This window comes from Gopherus flavomarginatus, chromosome 1 (genome assembly GCF_025201925.1).
Source record: "Gopherus flavomarginatus isolate rGopFla2 chromosome 1, rGopFla2.mat.asm, whole genome shotgun sequence".
Lineage (NCBI taxonomy): Eukaryota > Metazoa > Chordata > Testudines > Testudinidae > Gopherus > Gopherus flavomarginatus.
In genome coordinates, this window is record NC_066617.1 from 254,965,193 (window position 1) to 254,986,470 (window position 21,278).

The 21,278-nt window shown below is 44.5% G+C and overlaps 1 protein-coding gene across 1 annotated transcript in view; it reads left to right on the forward strand.

Moving 5' to 3' along the window:
• Nucleotides 1-5,420: 5,420 nt before the first annotated feature.
• The window catches only part of ECRG4 (ECRG4 augurin precursor), a 74,376-nt gene continuing 58,518 nt past the window's right edge, over nucleotides 5,421-21,278 (forward strand). Inside the window, exon 1 of the mRNA XM_050922878.1 lies at nucleotides 5,421-5,467. The gene's annotated coding sequence lies outside the window, so the exon portion shown is untranslated. The remainder of the gene's footprint in view (nucleotides 5,468-21,278) is intronic.

Here is a 21,278-nt window from a genome sequence, read left to right on the forward strand (position 1 = left end):
AAACATGCACAAGAATAACCACTTTCCTGGTGAAGTTCTTTATTTGCATTACACAAGGCTTCTTTCTCATTTGATGGGTTGTTTAGTTACGGGGTATATACAATGTATATGATTGCTATTACATTATAACAGGATACAGATAAGAGAAAATAATACATGTAACAACCCATTAGTTTTCATGCAGTTAAAATGCCAAATACATTCTTATACCGTTAACAACCGCTTTAATCTGTTCTATTAAACAAGTGAATTGGTCTGACTTTCAGTTGTTAGTTTATCAGTTTTCTGCTGAGCCTATAGTTTTGATCAGAGCTGGCATCAGCATCACAGTTGGTATTCCAGATTTAATTCTTGTATATTCATATTAGCCCTGCCAAAATATGGCATTATCACTCAACTGCAAGCATGCCTTTTCCAGGATAGGGTTTGATAATATACAATAAACACTGGATAAATTGGGGGAAAGCATTTTAAAAGAAAATTCAGCACTGGTGGGCCAAATTGGATTCCCAAAAAGTTGCTGTATTTTCTGTGAAATTCATCCCCATGCAGAGGGCCAGCACAGATAATGTTGATGGTGTAAGTTTGCCTTGAGTTGGCTTTCTGTGCAGGGGTGAATTTCGCCCTTTGAGCATGTGCGTATAATTGTGGACATGCTACGTGTAGATTTAAATTCCATCTTTACTATCTCCTCAGCAAACATTTAAGTAAATGTTGCTTTAACTGGAAAATTATTTCTTATAAAATTTGGCATTTATCGTGCTTCTCTCTTGTTTAACATTTTTAGTGTCTTTTCAGATTTGTATATGCACACCCATTTCTTTTCCAAAATTTGCACTAACTAATTACTTTGTGTATCTACAGGAGCAGCTAACAGAGAAGAAGTATATTTATTTTTAATGAAAATGCATTAATTACAATGCAGCAATTAACTCTTTTGGAAATAGCTCTTCCTGGTACTGTGTAGCATCACCTGGAAATTGAGTGAGCAAATGCAATCAAAAGATTTCTGGAATTGTTTGTCCAGTGCCAGATATGTCACCTGTACCTGTACAATTGAGGGAGTGACACACCTATTCAATGATATTGAGGATTCTAGAGGTGAGACCCAGATTGCCTGAGTGTGATTGTTACAAAAACCTCCCCAATCTACTATCCTCTGAATTGTCTTTGAGTACTTAGTAAAGCTACAATTATGTCAGGGAAAAGAGTCTGTCATGTCAGGTATTATCAGAGGAATTACATCATTCCATGAATGTGGTGTGAACAGGCATAATGAATTTGATATGTCTTATCAACCTTGTCCATGCTGAGTACAATTGGAGAGTCTCGGGAAAGCTGTGTGGAGATGAGAAATAGAGTATTCTTATCCTGTTTGTTAGCATGACCATTGAAAGGGAAAGCCTTTTGCTGAGAAGGGAATGCATGTAACATATAAGAATGGCCCTACTGGGACAGACCAAGGTCCATCTAGCCCAGTACCCTCTCTTCTGACAGTGGCCAATGCCCAGTGCCCCAGAGGGAATGAACAGAACAGGCAATCATCAAGTGATCCATCCCCTGTCACCTATTATCAGCTTCTGGCAAACAGAGGCTAGGGACACCATTCCTGCCCATCCTGGCTAATAGCCATTGATGGACCTGTCCTCCACAAACTTTAGTTCTTTTTTGAACCTTGTTATAGTCTTGGCCTTTACAACATCCTCTGGCAAGGAGTTCCACAGGTTGACTGTGCGTTGTGTGAAAAAATACTTCCTTTTGTTTGTTTTAAATTAATTAATTTCATTGGGTGAGCCCTAGTTCTTGTGTTATCTGGAGTAAATAACACTTCCCTATTTACTTTCTCTACACCAGTCATGATTTTATAGACCTCTATCATATCCCCCCTGAGTCGTATCTTTTCCAAGCTGAAAAGTCCCAGTCTTATTAATCTCTCCTCATATGGCAGCCGTTCCAGAACCCTAATCACTTTTGTTTCCCTTTTCTGAACCTTTTCCAATTCCAATATATCTTTTTTAAGATGGGGTGAACATATCTGCATGCAGTATTCAAGATGTGGGGGTACCATGGATTTATATAGAGGCAATATAATATTTTCTGTCCTATTATCTATCCCTTTCATAATGATTCCTAACGTTCTGTTTACTTGTTTACTGCTGCTGTACATTGAGTGGATGTTTTCAGAGAATTATCCACAATCACTCCAAGATCTCTTTATTGAGTGGTAACAGCTAATTTAGGCCCCATCATTTTATATGTATAATTGGGATTATGTTTCCAATGTACATTACTTTGCATTTATCAACATTGAATTTCATCTGCCATTTTGTTGCCCAGCCACCCAGTCCTGAGAGATCCTTTTATAGCTCTTGGTAGTCTGTCTGGGACTTAACTATTTTGTATATTAATGGGCAGTCACAGAAGATGTTTGGGTTCTTGTTCATTAGCTGTAAAGGAGGCAACAATTGTTTGATTGCTGTAAACTGAAAAAGAAATCTAAAACACTGGAGAAAACCCATACTGAGACAAGTTTTTATTTCAGAAGGTGGAGAAATGAGTGGAGAGGCTGTTCTGGATTTGAATTTGACATAGGGAAGAACTGGTTGAGAATCTGAAAGATGAAGGCAGCTTGAGTGAAAGTGATCATGAAAGGGTAGAGTTCATGATTCTAAGGAATGGTAAGAGGGAAAACAACAGAATAAAGATAATGGATTTCAAGAAAACAAACTTTTTAGCAAACTCATGGAGTTGGTAGGTAAGATCCAATGGGAAGCAAGTCTAAAGGGAAGAACAGGATGAGAGATTTGGCAGTTTTTCAAAGAGTCATCATTAAGGGCATAAGAGCAAACTATCCCACTGCATAGGAAAGATAGGAAGTATGGCAAGAGACCACCCTGTCTTAACCAGAAGATCTTCGATAATCTAAAAATCAAAAAAGAGTCCTACAAAAAGTGGAAAGTAGGTCAAATTAGAAAGGATGAATATAAAGAAACAACTCACGTATGTAAGGACATAATTTGAAAGGCCGAGGCACAAAACAAGATTAAATTAGCTTGAGACATAAAGGGTAACAAGAAAACATTCTACAAATACATTAGAAGCAAGAGGAAAACCCAGGACGTGATAGACCCATTAATCAGTGAGGGGGGGAAGACAATAACAGAAAATGTGGGAATGGCAGAGGTGCTTAATAACTTCTTTGTTTCGGTTTTCACCAAGTAGGTTAGTGGTGATTGGACGTCTAACATAGTGCGAGCCAGTGAAAATGAGGTAAGATCAGGGGCTAAATTAGGGAAATAACAAGTTAAACATTACTTAGACAAATTAGATATCTTCTAGTCAGCAGTGCCTGATGAAATGGGTCCTAGAATACTCAAGGAGCTGGCTGAGGAGATATCTGAACCATTAGCGATTATCTTTGAAAACTCATGGAAGATGGGAGAAACTCCAGAGGACTGGAAGAGGGCAAATATAATGTCAATCTATAAAAAGTGGAACAAGGACAACCTGGGGAATTACAGACCAGTCATCTTAACCTCAGTACCTGGAGAGAGAATGGAGAAACTAATCAAGCAATCAGTTTGGAAACACCTAAAAGATAAGTAGTAAGTAGATAAGTAGAATAAATCTTGTCAAGCCATCCTAATAGCTTTCTTTGACAGGATAACAAGCCTCGTGGATAGAGGAAAGTGGTAGATGTGGTATATCTTGACTTTAGTAGGGCTTTTGATACTATCTCGCATGACCTTCTTATATAAACAAGCTAGGGAAATATAGCCTAGATGGAGCTAGGTGGGTGGAAAACTGTTCCCAGAGAGTTATCAGCGATTTACAGTTAAGATGGAACATCATAACAAGTGGGGTCCCACAGAGATCGGTCCTGGGTCTAGTTCTGTTCAATATTTTCATCAATGATTTAGATCGGGGTCAGCAAACTCTGGCACGCAGCTCACCAGGTTAAGTGCCCTGGTGAGCCGGGCCAGTTTGTTTACCTGCCACGTCGGCAGGTTCGGTGGACTGTGGCTCCCACTGGCCATGGTTCACCATTCCAGGCCAATGGGGGTGGCGGGAAGTGCCGTGGGCCGAGGGACATACTGTCCAGGATTTCAACTGGGAAGTCTCTGAAGCTCAGGATGTGCTTCCTCAGCTTGGCGGGAGGGAGGTTAATGTAACCCACATCCCTCTTGGGTGTGGTGTTCTGTCCCATCCAGTGGCACCGAGGCTACTTAGAAAGCGAGAGGGAGAGATTAATGAGTCTACTCTACAGCCTCAGCTAACAGCCATGTGACTTTTAGCTCATGCGGTAGAGGTTCATGCACTAAGATCCAGAGGGCCAGGTTCAATCCTGCCCACCAACAATTGGGGTCTGTCAGTGTTACACCTACACAGACACTAAGTGTGCAACAAGCCAGGTTGTAAATCTACAGTGCATTAACTTGCCATGCACCAACTGCTTTGAGGACTCTGCTACCGTACAGTAACAGTTCCAAAGTGTGGTTTGATGTAGAAGTGCACAACCGGTTCCACAAGCAGGTTCCATATGGTACAGTTGGTGCGCAGCAGGCTAGCGTGCTGTAGATTTCCACCTTGACTTGTCTCACACTGAGTGTCTGTGTAGACAAGCCCACCCACTCCACACACAGATGGAGAATGCCTCTGTAACAACCCCTTTTCCTGAGCTAGAACCAGTTGTTTTATGCTACACAGGGCAGTCCACAGCCTCCTTTAGCCAACATTGGCTGTAACACGTGTCTTTGGATGGAGTGTCAGTGTGGTGCCAACCAGCCAGCGGAGGTTGTAAATGGAGCTGTGTGAACAACTCATTTTTCAATTTGTTCAGTGAGTCCAAAAAAATCACAGGGAAAAAAAATCATTTTTGTCTAAGCTGAACATGAAATTTTTAGTGGAAAAAATTCCCAAAATGTTTTGTTTCAGTTTTGAGCATTTTCAATTTTTTTTTAAATTTTTTGTAATAATTAGGGCTGTCAAACAATTAAAAAATGAATCGCAATTGAGCACAAGATTAGAAAAAATAGTCACGATTAATCAGTTTTAATCACACTGTTAATAGTAGAATGGCATTTATTTAAATATTCAGGGCAGCCGGGGGTGGGGGGGGAAGGAAAGTGAGGCAGTTTACCCCAGGACCCGGGCTCCACAAAGGCCCCAAGAGAACGGGTGAGGGTACGGCCCCAGGGCCCGATCCCGCCTCCGCCCCTCTCCCTGAGCCTCAGCGCATCCAGGAGTGTCCCTGAACAGCTGTGTAGCCTGACTCTGGGGGGGCCTGAGCTCTGCCCCACTCAGAGGCACGTGGTAAGGGGCGGGGCTGTGAGCTCAGGCCCCACTGGAGCTCGCAGCCTCGCCCCTTTGCCTCGCGGCTCTGTGCGGGGAGAAGCTCCTGTGTCATCGGAACCACACTGCACAGCTGTTCAGGGACGCTCCTGGATACGACGCGCTGAGGCTCCAGGTGAAGAGGGAGCCGGGGGTAAGGGGCTGGGGGCGGGTTGGATAAGGGTAGGGAGTTCTGGGGACAGGGAGTGGGCAGAGGTTGGGGGGGCGGTCAGAGAACAGAAAACGGGGGGGATAGGATCGTGGGTGTTCTGGGGGTCTGTCAGGACTCAGTGGGGGGTGGATAGGGATTGGGGCAGGCAAGGGACAGGGAGCAGGGTTGGGGTCTCTCAGGGATGGTGAGGGGGCAAGGAGCAGGATAGGTCGGGGATTCTGAGGGGGGCAGGCAGCTGGAGGACAGGAAGTAGGTGAGGTCAGATAGGGGGCAGGGCCAGGCTGTTTGGGAGGGACAGCCTTCCCTACCCTAAAGCTCATTCAGCAGTTGGAGGCTTGCAGAAGAGCCAAGCTGTTAGTTTTTCCATTAGGACTACCATCCCTTTCACTTCTCAAATGCCAAATTATAGTCTATATTTAATTTCAGTGCCATAGGGAGATTCATGTCAGGGGAGAGTAGCTTCATTTAAAATTAGCCACTGGGGGGAGGGATCACATGAGAAGAGCAATATCCTACACCACCTACCTCCTTCCCAACCCTACCAAGGGAGACTTCCCCTCCCCTGTATTCCCTGAGGCTTCAGAGGGGTTAATTCAGTGGTTCTCAAACTTTTGTACTGGTGACCCCTTTCACATAGCAAACCTCTGAGTGCGACCCCCTCCCTTATAAATTGAAAACACTTTTTAATATATTTAACGCTATCATAAATGCTGGAGGCAAAGCGGGGTTTGAGGTGGAGGCTGACAGCTCATGACCCCCAGTAATAACCTTGTGACCCCTTGAGGGGTCCCGAATACCAGTTTGAGAACCCCTGGGTTAATTTAATTTTAGCATCCTGTGTCCATTCACATGCATGTGCTATTTTGAACATGTCAGTTTTCACAACATAGGCTCATCCCAGATTCTGGAACAAGCTCAAATGCTCAGTTCGTGGAGTATGTACATAAACTATACTAAAGACAAACCCAAAGTAACCGTCTCCAGTTTGTGAGGGACCCCATGGAGCCAGTCTCTAGGAAACAGATAAATGCATGGAGGTTGAGTCCATTAATGGCTATTAGCCAGGATGGGTAAGGAATGGTGTCCCTAGCCTCTGTTCGTCTGAGGGTGGAGATGGATGGCAGGAGAGAGATCACTTGATCATTACCTGTTAGGTTCATTCCCTCTGAGGCACTTGGCATTGGCCATTGTCGGTAGACAGGATACTGGGTTTGATGGACCTTTGGTTTGACCCAGTGTGGCTGTTCTTATGTTCTAACCTAAATGAACCCAAAGTTATGGAGACAGATATGAGTCAAGGAAGCCAGCAGAGTATCTGAAACCTGGAAAAATCTCTGACTCGATGGGCTCAGACATTTGGTCACAAGCCGAGGTGGTTCAAAAGTTTTGGATTTTTGTTAAGCAGAATTTTTTTATTGCTTCTTTAAACAATCAAACACAGCAAGCGGCAAATATTTGGTCACCCACTTCTGAAACCCCAAACCATATTCAGGTTTTGGCAGACTAATTTCAGCTTTTCGATTAAAAAAAACCACAACAAATTTTGAAGGAAAGCAGACATTATCCGTGATTTTTTTTCTGCTTTTTAAAAACCCATCGTTTTCGATCTAAAAAAAGTTTTGAGGGAAAATTTGTCCAACCCTTTTAATGAGCTTTAGTGCCTTTTAGCACTAGCTGATTCTGAGAACCAGTAATACCTTGTAAAGAAGTTCTCGAAACTAGGTTTGTGCAGAGATGCAGAAGGTTTATTTTTCCCAGGGCCGTCCTTGGGGAGAGCAAGTGGGGCAATTTGCCCAGGCCCCCCAGGGGCCCCCATGAGAATATAGTATTGCAATTTTTTTTATGGAAGGGGCCCCTAAAATTGCTTTGCCCCAGGCCTCTGAATCCTCTGGGCAGCCCTGTAAATATTTGTGGATGTTTTCTACATTTTCAAATATATTGACTTCAGTTACAGCACACCCTTACTTCTGCTCTGCTGTTGTGGCTTGTGGTGCCTGGTGCTCAACCTGCAGTTCCAGGCAGGCTCCGTGTGGCTGCCGCTTGCCAGAACCCACAGCCATCCTGCAGCCCTCTGGCCACTTTTGGCTCACCAGGGGCACCATTTTAGATTTTAGTTTGGGGAGAGAGAGAGAGAGTGTGAGTGTGTGTGTGTGTGTGTGTTGGCAGAGCACTGTCTCTTTAAGCAGAGCACTCAGGAGCCTGAACACTTTTTCGGCCAGCAGCAGCCAGTCTCCCCCTGGTCCCTGACCCCAGCTTAGTGATGACAGGCTACACTGGTGGGAGGACGGGGAACACCCCATGTCAGTCCTTCCGCCCCCATTCTCGCCGGCAGACATAAGTCAGGTTCCCAGTCTGGAGGTGGCTCCATGGCAGGGGAGGAGGAGGCAGGCACACCAGTGGAGCAGGGCGGTTGGAGTAGGGGCACCCCGTGCTGTGGCCTCCCCCGCCCACCACTAAGGCCAACCCTGGGGGAAGGCATGGTGTAGGCAGCAGGGTGTGATTAATTGACAACCCTAAAAATAATTATAGGAAATTTCAAAACAAAGTTGTTTCAAATTGAAAAATCAAACCATTTTGTTTTGAAAATGCTGGAATGAAAGGTTTGGATTATTTCCCATTTTTCTTTTTTAGTTCAAAAATGTAGCACAATGGCCAGACATTCACTGAGCGGTTTAGTGTCACCTAATCTCCATTTTTTTGCTGGAAAAAGTTTTGGTCAAAAAATGCCACGCAGCTCCAGGTGTAAATTAGGGATCTCTCCAGCCTCCCAGCAGGTGGAACATCCATTGAAACTGTTACCAGGGCATTTCCCTGCACTTCCAGTATGTCCACTGTTTAAAAACTGTCAATCATGAAAAAAACCAGTGGGTGTAGTAATTCAGTCTAACCATGTCTGTCTGAAGCCTCATTCCATATGAGGTTGGCCTCTATTTCTGCATATTACAAGAGGATTAGCAAGTACAGATATTGAAAATTGTGTCTATCAACATATCATGTGAATTTCCAAAGATGTCATGCAACTTCCCAGTTACTGACCCACATTGCATTAATTCGTCCTCCTCTGCTTATTCTGTACTTGAGATGAGTAAGAAGTGCAGCATGCCTCTGATTTCTATGCTTGGGTGACAGATTTCTGTCATTTGTCAGGTTATAAGAAGACTGATGAACTGGCCAGGCCCCATTGGGTTCATTTTCCAGCTGCATCTCTACCTTCCTGTGAAGTTTCTGAACCCACAAAGCAGCCCCAGACCCATACAAACTGTTCTTCACACCATGCACAGTATGCTTGTGGAGCTCCTTGCAGAGGATTTTATAAAGGCCAAGACACTTAGAGTTAAAAAAACAAAACAAAACAGTTAACAGAGATAGGTCCATCAATGGCTATTAGCCAGAATGGGCAGGGATGGAGTCTCTAGGCTCTGTTTGCCAGGAGCTGGGAGTGGGTGACAGGGGATGGATCACTTGATTACCTATCTGTTCATTTCCTCTGGGGCACCTGGCATTGGCCACTGTCGGAAGACAAGATACTGGACTAGATGGACCATTGATCTGACCCAGTACTGCCGTTCTTATGAAATACAAAGCACTAACCATGCTTTGCAGTGCATAAAGGCTTGATGGAATGTTGTGATTCTTATACAAGCTTAAGCAAGATGTAACTATGATTAACTAGCTTCTTAATTTTAATATACCCTGTCTAGTGTTCATTGGAAATAACCCTTGATGTTTACTTTTGAGTCCATGCAAACCCCTAGCTGTTCAAGGTGCAGTAAAGCTAAGTTCTGACACCAATTACCATTAAATTAGTTTTTTGTAAAAGATACATAGTGCATGAAGTTCCTCAGAGCTTTAATGGCTCGACTGTGAGGATGACTCTGAAGGTTAAGTGAGGAGGGCTGAGAAGCCCTAGCTAAATGTATCTGCTACAGATCAAATTACTTCATTCTATTCCATCTGAAAAGCAACTAAATATATTTTGCATTTCTAATGTTAGCCAAAGATCCAGGGAGATCTAAAAATGGATGTTTTCAGTCATCAGTTGAGCTTCTGGAATCACCCTACAGTGTTCTTTATAACAATAAAAATCAGCATTACTTGCATTTTTATTCAAAACCTGCAAATATTTTGCATATGTTTTTAATGAAATTATCTTAATGTATTTATTTTAAAATTTTAAAGTTTGTAAAGTGAATGTATTGTCCATGCAAAGTTACAATTTAACTGGACACTGTTGTTATCTGTTCCTAGAAGCAGTCTTGGTGCTGCAGCAATGTAAGCTTGCTTACTCTGCTCCATTGAGGTGATTCTACCATGACTCAAAGAAACCCCATTCCATGCTTGGCCTCTCCACAGAGGCTCCTGACAAGGGTAATATCAATGTAGATGGTGGGTTTTGTGTTGTCTAAACTGGTGGAACTGGACTGAGATTGATAAAGTTCAGAGACTACCAAACAGTCATGAGCTGGTTTAGCCTTTTGATCACCCTGACCTGGATTGGATTTGTTAACAGGGGGCAGATTGCATACCCTATCAACTATTCCCTGAGCCTTCCAGCCTCCCTCATTAGTATCCTGTCTGAGAGGTTTCACTCCTTTTGCTGCCTAATTTAACAACAAATCTGGGTGGAGGGGTTCCTCTGCGCAACTCTAATTCTTTACAGTTTCTTTCATTCTACCATATTTTAAAAAGTCCCAATGACAGAGACCATGTTTGTTATTGTAATTCCTAGACTAGACCGAATTGTCTCCTTTTGAATCACTTTTAGGGATCTCACTGTTCTACAAACCCTGGATGTAGAGGTGTTTGTCATTCAGAAATTATTTCCATAATTAAGGATCCAGTTGTAGCAAATTGATTTGTTTCTGTCTCTAGAGTTTTTTTCTCCCAAGGGTAAAGCTGCATCTCTCTCTTCCCCCCAGTTTTATGAAGCTCTTATCCCAAACTTTTAATTTAGAGACCAGCACTAGCTACATCCCACTACTCCAGATCTGGATCCATATTCAATCTTTGTCAAAAGCTGGGGCTGTCAGATTAGAGCCAAGGTTTTGGTGGAGACCATTGTAGAACTAGGATCCAGTTATGAAGCTGGGATCTGAAGCTGGACTTTTCCAAACTCCAGGAGAGCTTTAATTTGGAGTTTTTGTTTGGGTCCATTGCCACTACAATCCTGTGGTAGGTTTCTCTTTTGGGAGCAGAATGGTAGATGTTTAAATCTCTTCTAATTGGGAGACCAAGAATCATTTAAAAATCATTGCAATTTGGGAAGCCCTATGTGCTTCTATTTTCCCAGCCTCTTGTAATTCGACTCCCTGTTTTGCACCCTGTGCATCAGCTACTTGGGTAAAGGATGGCAGCGGAACATATTAATGAATGGTCGAGAACTTGGTCTCACTGAAGTCAATGGAAAAACCTCCACTTTCTCCCTCACTCATGGGCAGTGAGTATCATAGGCAGGGGTAGGCTGTGCCTTCCCAAACAGCCTAGTGTGGCCCCACTCACTCTGTAGCCCCAGGCCAGGCCCCTCCTGCATTCCAGACTCTGACTTGGCTGGCCTGGCAGGGGAGCTGGTGCTGTGGCCATGCCACTGGGAGCACCAGGGCTGGTCACCTCACCTCTCACAGGGAGTTAAGACGGCTGATACTGGAGCTGTGCTGCCTGGTGCACTGGGGCTGGCTGTGCCACTTGGCCCCCAGAGCACCGGGGCCAGGAGCGCTACTTCCCGGCGCATTGGGGCTGGTTGTGCCACCTGGAGCACCAGGGCCATGAACGCTGCTGTCTGGCACACTGGGGCTGGGGCCTTGCCCCCTGGCCACCCAGCCCTGGGGCCAGGGCCAGCAGTGGGGGAGCTATGGGCTCCTTCAGGGAAGGGGGGACAGGTGGGGAGGGGCAGGTGTGGGGGGCTAGCCTCCCTGAAAGGCTGGGTCACCGGCCACCCGTGCTCTCAGCCTTACGGAAGTGTGATAGCAGGAATAGACCAGCACAGTTCCTGTGCTTCGCCACTCCAGTGGCTAACCACTGTGCAGGCATGTTGAGGGGAGGAAAATTCTTCAAACTCTCCCTCTTGTGCATCCATAAGATTCCTAACCACAATCTGATCCTCTGTCTCACCCAGATGTATTTCAGTGGGGAGTTATGAAATCTGGCTGTATGACTGGATGCAATGCTGTTGAAGCCAAGACTTACTCATTGGATGGAAGCAACAATGGCTTTTGGAACAAAATCATTTCTTAGATTAGATTAAAGAGCAAATTGGCTTGTTTTACGAAGTCACGAAAAGCCAAATTAATGAACTGCACTTGCAAACCAATGTGTAAGAAAGCAAATAGATCCCATTTCCCAGCCTCAGATACTTTACTGACTTCCTGCAGCATGTAAAAACGTAAATGTGTACTTAATACATGTGATGCATTGGAGAATACACACTGGTGTTAAGATGACAGCACTTCTGGAGTTATGGTTAATCTGTCCGCAATTATCCTTTCCCTTGGTCCAGTAATAGATTTGCCTTCTCATCATTAAATGCCACATTTAAAAACCAACTAGTTTACACCTCTGGCATGTTAATTAGATCTTTGTTTCACAGCAGGTTCCACTCATGCAGGAGTGTGTGAGGAAAAAAATTAGGGTTCAGTTCCTCAGAAGGTATAAATTGGCTTCAGTGGCACTTAGTGGATTTGACCTAGCTGAGGGTCTGAAATCTGGGGCTGAGACTAAAGATGCTCTTGCTTTCTCATATTAATATATGTGAAAAATAAAATGTGAAGGTTTAATGCTAAAAGCACTGTTCTGAATGGAAACGTTCAGGATATCCGTGTATTAACAAATAGAAGCTCTGCATGAGTACTACTCATGGTGTCATTCTGTGCTTCAGTGACTGAAAGTCATGTGACATGGGATTTTTCAAAAGCATTCACTGTTGGTCTTACTGCGCTCTCCTGGAAGCTAAGGGGAATGTTACTGCTGATTTTAATGGGAGCAGAGCCAGGGCGATGCTGAGTGTTTTTGAAATTCCCACCCCGGGCATGTGAGGATTAAATGCTTTTAAAAACTCTGATAGATAACTAAAGACCTAGAGTGAAATCCTTGCCCCCGTGAAGCTGATGGGTGTTTTGCCTTGCAGGATCAGGTAATATATATTTACACAGAGCTGTCCTGTTGCCCCTCACCCACCTTCTGCAGTAGGTCTGCCATTGCTCACCACGTGACCACTCACACAGTGAATGCAGCTAACTACAGGACTAGTGCAATGTGTTAAAAAGACCTGATGGCTTTCACCCTTCTCTCCATCTATGATTGTCAATGACAAGAGAAAATGGCAAGTCACTCCATATGAGGGACCCACCGCTTCTGGGACGGTCCTCAAATATAAATTTTCTGGACCTCAGTAAGGATGTAATCCAAAGCCCATCGAAGTTGATGGGAATATTTCCATTGACCTCAATGGGCTTTGGATCAGGCCCTAACTGATTCCTGACCCTTAGTTCCAACTGGCATATGAAGGACTCCGAAGCTGTTTAACAACAATCCTTTTTAGCAAATTTAAAGAGTGAAATGGTTCGACCCGGAAGGGAGTTAGTCACCAGTCCTCTTGGCACAAAGGTTTCTGACTGTGTGTGATGGGGCAACTGCCTCACACTGGCCTGTAAGGGGTTAATGGAGCCCTAGGGAGGCTGTACAAAAGCAGCCAATAGAAAAGGGGCTGTGAGGAACAGCCAATCAGGGCCTGGCAGGCCCATATACGAAGAGCTGCAGGGCAGAGTAGGTTCAATTGCTCCTTGGAGTTCAAGGAAGGAGGACTGGCTGCCTTGCAGGTGGAAGACAGACCCTGGACAGAGCAATGCTGCTAACAGAGACCAGGGTAGCGACACACAGCTCCTGGCTGGGCATAGATTCAAGGTTTGGAAGGGACCTTGAGAGGTCATTGAGTCCAGTCCCCTACCCTCATGGCAGGGCCAAATACTGTCTAGACCATCCCTGATAGACATTTATCTACTCTTAAATATCTCCAGAGATGGAGATTCCACAACCTCCCTAATTTATTCCAGTGTTTAACCACCCTGACAGTTAAGAACTTTTCTCTAATGTCCAACTAAACCTCCCTTGCAGCAGTTTAAGCCCATTGCTTCTTGTTCTGTCCTTAGAGGCTAAGATGAACAAGTTTTCACCTGCCTCCTTATGACCAGAGCTGCCCAGAGGATTCAGGGGGCCTGGGACAAAGCAATTTTTGGGGCCCCTTCCATAAAGTTGCAATACTATAGAATACTGTCTTCTTGTGGGAGGCTCCGTGGGCCCTGGGGAAAATAAACATTTAAAAACCTTCCGCATCTCAGCACAAACCCAGTTTCGAGAGAATTTCTTTTCAAGTCATCTTTACAAGGTATCACTCACTGGTTCTCAGTATCAGCTAGTGCTAAAAGGCACTAAAGCTCATTAAAAAGTTTGGACAAATATTTTCTGTCAAAACTTATTTTGGATCAAAAACTAGGGTTTTTTTAAAAGAAAAAAAACACGGACAATGTCTGCTTTCCTTCAAAATTTGTTGTGGTTTTTTTTATTGAAAAGCTGAAATAAGTCTGCCAAAACCTGAAAATGATTCGGGGTTTCAGAAGTGTGTGGCCAAATATTTGCTGCTTGCTGGTTTTGATTGTTTAAAGAAACAATAAAATTCTTCTTAAAAAAATCCAAAACTTTTGAATTTTAATGGAGTTAGATGGCTTGCCTCTTTGATCTTCCTCGGCAAAAGCACACACAACAACAGACAAAGACATTCCTCCCTCCCAGATTTGAAAGTATCTTGTCTCCTTATTGGTCCTGTTGGTCAGGTGTCAGCTAGGTTATGTGATCTTCTTAACCCTTTACAGGCAAAAGAGGAATTAATCCTTAACCATATGTTTATGACACACTCTAAAAGCTTATCAGATGTCACTGCTCAATCTGACGGGAGCCCTAGTAAGCCAAAGTTCTTCCAGCCCTTCTGGAAGGGTTGCGTCTTTGGTCAGAAGGACTTGTCTGCTTGCTGAATCCAAAGAAGGCCTTGAGTCAGTTTAAATGTAGACTTTTTATGCCAAACACCCTTTCTTAGTCAGTTGGTCTCTGGAAAACTGAGTTTGAACCGGTTTATGCAAGCGTCCTCAGGCATGGTACCTCTCTGGAGGTCTTTACAACCTGAGTGATTCACCTTAAATCACCATCCACTGCTTTTAGTTCCTGGAGGAGCTGTGGTATTATTCCCCCTCACTCTCCTCCATTGCCCCAAGTTGCATACAGTCCCTGGCCCACAGTGATACATAAACTATTCATAAGCTTAATACGTATGTATCCCCAAAGATACTGCAGAAGGTTACAACATATGTCATAACAACCTAGTATGATATTAGTCTCTTTTGTAGCTGCATCATATTGTTGACACATTCACTTTGTGATTCACTATAATCCCCAGATCCTTTCCAGAGGTACTATTGCCTAGCTAGTTATTCCCCATTTTGTAGTTATGCATTTGATTTTTCATTCCTAAGTGTAGTACTTTGCACTTGTTTTTATTGAATTTCATCTGCTGATTTCAGACCAATCCTCCAATTTATCAAGTGCGTTTCAAATTCTAATCATGTCGTCCAAAGTGCTTTCAACCCCTCCCAGCCTGGTGTCATCTACAAATTGCATAAGTGAACTTTTGACTTCATTATCCAATTGATTTATGAAAATATTGAATAGTCCCTGTGGGACCTGCTGGACACATTTCCCCAGTTTGAAAGTGTGTCATTGATAACCATTCCTTGATTACTGTCCTTCAAACCAGTTTTTCACCCACTATTTCACCTACCTGCACATGACTGAGCCGTAGAAGGCAGGCGAAGCACATGCTTGGCTAAAATAATGTAGAAATATCTTGTGGTTAATCTGAAGAGCAGAAATACACTATTTTTCTTCTTTGCCCAAGGAGTGACTCAGTTATAGGTCAAAAGGAGGAATGCGCTCATGCCATCCAGCAAAAGTAACAGTTTCAGCCAGATATCTAGGCACTGAGACAGAGGCTGGGTGAGAAGCTGAGAGTTAAGGGAAGGAAGCCATATTTAGCAGGTGCCCCCTATGAGACTGAACTCAGGGCCAGTGGGCCATTCAGGCTAGGCATAAGTAGTATACAGAAGCCTGTGTGGTTACAACTAAAGCTGGGTGATTTTTTTGTTCAAAACATTTAAGAAAAAGTGTAGAAAAATGTTGTTTCATTCAACTTTTGTTTTCCACTTAAATTAAAGTCTTTTAAAATGGTTTTCATTGAGCTTTTCCTCTCTTGGGCTTTCCTTCTCATCACCTCCTTTTCCCTCTCAGAGCAGGGGGAGAAAAAGGTAAAGAGAGAGAAAAAGGAGATGGGGTAGAGGGGAACAACAAATTGAAAACCTTGGAGGCTTTTTTGATTCTTGTTTCACCAAGAAGCAGAAAAAAAAAATACACACAAACCTTGCTAAACATTTCAAATGAAATGAGAATTTTTTAGAATCTTTGATCCATCCTGCTCCTTGTCCCCTGATCACCCCCTCCAAGACCCCCCCAATCCAACCAGCCTTCCCTGTCCCCTGACTGCCCCCCCTAGAACCTCTGCCCCATCCAACCCCCCCTCCCTGCCCCTTATCTAACCCCCCTGGCCCCAGCCGCTTACCCTCACCTCCTAGCGCCTCAGCACGTGCGTCGAGAAGCAACCCTGAACAGCGCTGCAGCCACATCGCTGAGGGGGCCTGAGAACCTCCCCGCTCAGAGTTGCATAGTAAGGGGAGGAGCTACCCTGCCTCCTTGCCACACGGCTCTGAGCGGTGTGGAGCTGAGGCCCCCCCGGAGCCACGTGGCCGCAGCGCTGTTCAGGACGCACTGAGGCGCCACGGGGATGGTGGGGCCGAGCCTCAGCAGGGGCAAATTGCCCCACTTGCCCCCCCCGCTAAGCGGCCCTGCTTATGACACCCTTTTAGATTTAGCATTGCAGACTGAGGCCCTCAGGCAAGGGTGAAGGTGGTACTGGGGTTGCAGGAAAGTGACCCAGGGAAATAGACTGAGAAGTTGGAGGGGATGCAGCACATGGCTGCTATCTACAGGGTCCTGGGCCAGGACTCAGAGTAGTGGGTGGGCCTGGGTCTCCTCCCTCCCCCCGGTTGCTCGCCACTGAGGAAGTTGGACTGCTGTACTGTCCCCCAGAAGGAGTGTCACACAGCCAGAGGGCTGTGTCCTGAAGAGGACACTGTGGTCATTGAAGTGACATGAAGTGATGGTGGGTGAGACACCACCAAGAGTTGGTGTACCTGGGGAGCTGATTCACAAGATGACCAGCAAGAGATGTTAGTGTAGTGAGTCCCACCCTGTCACATTGTGGTAAAATGACTCATGAGGTTACAAATGAATGGAGAGGGGTTATAGAATACGGAAATCCTCGGTATTTAGGGGTTCTGAGAAACAACAAAGAGTTAAATATCCAAAGACACTAGTCTACATTTTGGAAACGTAGTTACTTTTGAGCAATAGGTACTGTACTGGGATTCTGGGACATAAAAATAGGGAGATGCAATATTTTATGGGGGTGGAGGGAGATTTTTCTTGATAGGACTCTGCTAGATTTTATCCTGGAGTGAGTGTGTCCTATCTAATTCTATCCAGAAATACGGGATTTGGTAATGGAAACATTGGCAGGCTCATGACTACAAAGGGGGCTTTCTGTAATGCTGGATTAATCCCCAGAGGTAACCCAGCAAGTTGTTTGTCCTAATAAAGTCCTGACTTAAGAACTAACATTTTATAAACACGTTCTGTACACTTATTTCCTGTGTGCTGAGCAAAGCTAGGATAGCTGTCAAACATACACTGATGCTGAAAGCTTGGAAATTGCTGTACAAGGAGAGACTGTAGATACACCCTTATTTAGCAGCGCTGAAGTACGTTGCCAATAGGAGGGGGGGAAAAAATGGAGGCTCAGCTGTATTTACAAAGGCAAGAGAAATTTTCCTGACCTGAAGCCAACTCTGATATGAGCTATTAATTTAGCTTGATTTTGTGGGGCTAGTTTTGAATGTCGTGTTTTTGGTCCAGAATATAAACAATTTACTTTAGTTCATGTTAGAGTTACATGTTCTTGTTTTCAAAACTGGTGTCTAGTATTTAGTCTCTGCTACTTCTATAACATGGCTGGAATTGCTAGAGAACTCCAAATAGTTTATGCCTGATCAAGATTCCATGCCATTTAGGTACCAGATGCACAATGCATCCGAAACATTTAGTTACGATACTATACATATTCAATTAAAAAAAAAAACCCAAAATCTTGTTACATTGAAAGCAAAGTGATGTAAGTGTTAACAGCACAGATGTACAGATTCTTAATCAAATTGCTACAAGTGCCAAAGGGGTTTTACATTTGTCTGTAAAGATATGTATCTTTATATATTTCTTTTTGTTACTGGAAAATTTTCCTTATCACTCTCATTCAGCAAGATATGAGAGTATGTTCCTAATTTTAAGCATATCATGGGACTATGATGGGGCCTTAAGTACTTTGCTGAATTGGGGCCTATGAAAGTAAAATGAATACAATTTATCTAGCCATGGTAATTATTTGATTGGCTCAATACTGGGCTCAGCTAACTGGCTTCTCCCTTGAGGAGGTCCACGCCATGTCACAGTAATTGGCATAGCCCAGTTATTTAGTTTGGGAGCATGAACCATCTGAGGTCTAGTCCTATCTCTGAAAATATCTTCACCTATGGCCTTTGACTAGTTTCTTAACCTTCCTGCCTCACTCTCCCAGTCTGCAGATGAGATTGATGGTACTTCCTTATCTTAGAGAGCTTCGGGGAGGATTTATCAGTTAAGGCCAAATTCTGCAATCTTCCCTAGGAGTTTTGCTCAATTAAGGACTGCAGAATTTCACCGTAGTGTTTGAGTAATACCAGGAGGAAGAAAAGTTACAATGGATCTTTCCACTGATTTCTAGTGGGAGTTGGATCAGGCCTTAAAAGTGTTATAGCAAGATAGAGATATTAAGTATCAAGCAGCTAAGAAGTCTGAGTTAAACTTGTTAGCAGCTAAGTGTCAAGGCTTTAGAAATAAAAACATAATTTGCCCAAAGCTGCTGTGATTCTGTTTGAGCTCTTCCAAAAAACCATTGCTATAACATAAATCTAGTACTTTATGTCTGGATACTAAGGCTTTGACAGGTACACAGAATCAAATACCAGCTGCTTTTAGAGGCTATGAGGAAAGAGGATGATGGGGATTGCTTAATTTAAGAAGAAACAGCCCAGCAAGAATGAGTTGAAATGACAGCAGCCTAGCGTCATTTGTGATTTATTCTGGATGGAGCCATAACCTATTAAACAAAAACAAAATGACACGAGTCATGGCATACATCAGGGTAGGCAACCTATGGCACGGGTGCTGAAGGCAGCATGCAAGCTGATTTTCAGTGGTACTCATGCTGCCCAGATCCTGGTCACCAGTCCAGGGATCTGCATTTTAATTTAATTTTAAATGAAGCTTCTTAAACATTTTAAAACCTTATTTACTTTACATACAACAATGGTTTAGTTATATATTATAGACATAGGAAGAGACCTTCTAAAAATGTTGAAATGTATTACTGGCACGTGAAGTCTTAAATTAAAGTGAATAAATGAAGACTCGGCACAGCACTTCTGAAAGGTTGCCAACCCCTGGCATACATGCAATATGTTTGAAATAGATTTGTAATCAGGAAACTGCAACAGCAGTACAGTCAGAGTTTAAGACTGACTATAAAAGACCTGAGTTAGAGACTTACAGCAGCCATACAATTACAGGTGTGGTTAGAGATGTCACTGGGGCATCAGTAGCAGGGGTGAAAGTAACTTACAGGACTTATTGGTACTGCTGGAGTCCTGAGGGGGTGTGTGGCCTCACCGGAAGAGGTGTGACATCCAGAAGAGGCGTGGCCTCTCAAGATTTAAAGGCCCTGGGGAACCAGCTGCGGCTGGGAGACCCAGAGCCTTTAAATTAACAAGGGGCTCCCAGCTGCAGAAGTGGCTGGGAGCCCCCCAGGGCTCAGGGGCAAATTAAAGGGCCTGGGGCACTGGCTGCCAGGGGGAACCCTGAGCTTTGTGGGGCTGGGGCAGGGATTTAAATGGTCTAGAGCTCCTGCCACTGAGGGAAGCCCGGAGCCCTTTAAATCCTGGCCCCAGCCCGGCCACCAGAGCTGTGGCCAAGATTCAAAGAGCTCTGGGCTGCCCGCAGCCGCGGGGAGCTCTGAGCCCTATAAATCTCAGCCCCAGCCCAGCTGCTGGAGCTGCGGCTGGGATTTAAAGGGTTCAGGGCTGCCCGCAGCTGCAGGCAGCCCAGAGCCCTTTCAATCCCCGCAGTGGAAGTCGATGCGGTCCAGCACGGCGTACTGGCTCTTGCCGGTACGCTGGACTGGACTGGACCGGACTGGCTTACTTTCACCTCTGACTGTATGTATGTGTATGAATGTGTCACAAACAATGCAGTTGCAGCCTGTCACTGACCAACAGCTACCTTAGCATCTGGCCCCTGTGGGCTACTGCTTGCAGAGAGCTAGCAGGTGCCGCTGGGCTGGGTCTGCCAAGGAGTAAGTAACCAAGGCAAAAACCACAGCCAGCCAGCCAGGAAGGGAGCCGGGTGGGGTGGGGCAGGGGCAGGGAGAGGAGAAGTCAGGGGTGAATGAAGGACAACTGGAATAGCCTTCATGAAGTATACAAGAAATTTAGAGAAAGTTTTGTCAATTTCAGCCTCTGCACTCTGCAGGCAGGACAAAACAAAGATCTGAGATTGCACCCAATGTCCTAAAGACATTTCAGGTGTTTAAATCAATATATAAAGAGGGTGGATTGGAATGAAAACCACTATTTCTTTCAAAAGAGGCACAATAATTTCCCTGAATATTCAGTTTTCCCCCTCCAATCCCTTTGTGCTTTTGTCTATGAAGGCTATTTCCTTTCCCTGTGAATCTTTAGTTGTTTTAGCAAAATTGCTTTGCCCAAAATAAACCCTAATCATCATGGCACATCCTTCTACCATGTTCTCCATGTTTTTTGTGGTTTTTTTAAGCAGTGATATTTCAAAGAGGATCTGCAAGCAGTTTGGACATCACAACCATGATCCTCTGCTGGGGAGGGAATGGGATAGATTTGAACTTGGAAATGGTTCCTGATTTTGATTGTGTTTAGGAGATTCCCCTCATCCTGGGGCCAGAAAAGAACTGCCCCTGCCATAGTCACACACATCCAACAACAACTGGGAGTGAAATTAACAAGGATGCCAGAAACGGCTTCTAACTCTGGGCACTGAACTGCCCAGGGAACAGCTAAGTTCAAACTGTTATTTTGCAAGCAGCATCAGCAGGCATCTCAGCCAGTCCCCCTACTGCAAGGTAGAGCCTAGAGGAAAACCTCTGCTGGGCATGGGGGGAGGTATGGGGAGGAATGCAGAGCCTTGTCTGCAGCCTGGCTGGAGGAGGAGGGAGGAGCTGAGAAACCAATGTGACAGTGAGTTTTCCCCTTCCACCTGCTTTTATTAGCTCTGGATTTAAGCTATGCAGCCAAATGCTTGTATTTGTTGTGTATATTAGTACTGGAGAGATCCCTTCATCCCTGGGGGGCAGAAAAGGACTGCCCCTGCCATGGTCAAACACACCTTCCCCTCAACCCCCTCCCCCCAGCTACTGAGAGTGAAATTAACAAGGATGCCAGAAACCTAGCCTTGAGGACTGCCCCTGCCATGGTCAAACACACCTTCCCCTCAACCCCCTCCC